Source organism: Octodon degus, unplaced genomic scaffold (genome assembly GCF_000260255.1).
Source record: "Octodon degus isolate 3935 unplaced genomic scaffold, OctDeg1.0 scaffold00050, whole genome shotgun sequence".
NCBI lineage: Eukaryota > Metazoa > Chordata > Mammalia > Rodentia > Octodontidae > Octodon > Octodon degus.
The window spans coordinates 11,874,096-11,874,733 of NW_004524626.1; the positions used below are offsets into that span (position 1 = coordinate 11,874,096).

The 638-nt window shown below is 44.2% G+C and overlaps 1 non-coding gene across 1 annotated transcript; it reads left to right on the plus strand.

Annotated features, from left to right (window-relative positions):
- The first annotated feature begins 293 nt into the window (after positions 1-293).
- Positions 294-400, plus strand: LOC111817170. Its single transcript, XR_002821430.1, has one exon. It is a non-coding gene; the product is annotated as a U6 spliceosomal RNA (small nuclear RNA).
- The last annotated feature ends 238 nt before the right edge of the window (positions 401-638 follow it).

The following is a 638-nucleotide window of genomic DNA, read 5'->3' on the forward strand; positions in this document are numbered from 1 at the left end:
TATGTATTCGCTAGCCACTATAGTCAAGATGCAAAATGCTGCCATGGCCAAAATTCCCATGCTTCTTGGTACCCAAACCCCACTCCACCCCACCCTACCCCATCCAGCCAGCTACTGATTACACCATGGTCCTTATTCTTTTGCTTTTTCTAAAACATTGAAGAAATGAGGAAATACATCCACGCATGGTGGCACACACCTGTCAGGCCAGCGCTCTGGGAAGCCGAGGCAGGAGGGTCATAAGTTTGAGCCCAGACTGACTTAGCGAGACCCTGTCTCAAAGTAAGGAATCGGTGTTCACTTCGACATCACATGTACGAAAATTGGAATGATACAGAGAAGATTAGCATGGCCCCTGCGCAAGGATGACACGCCAAGTCATGAAGCATGCCATAGTTTCAATCTTTCACGATTGCCTTTTGAATAACTTTTTATATTCTCGGCAAAGCGCTTTACCAATTGAAGTAAAATATGGCACATTCAGGTTCCTGAAGCAGAGTGGCAGTCTTTTTTTTTTTTTTTTTTTTTTTTTTCTTTTAGTACAGGGTCTACAGGGTCTTACTATGTAGATTGGACTTGTAGTGATCCTCCTGTTTTCAACCTCCCAAACGCTTGGATTACAGGTCTGCCCAGTCTCA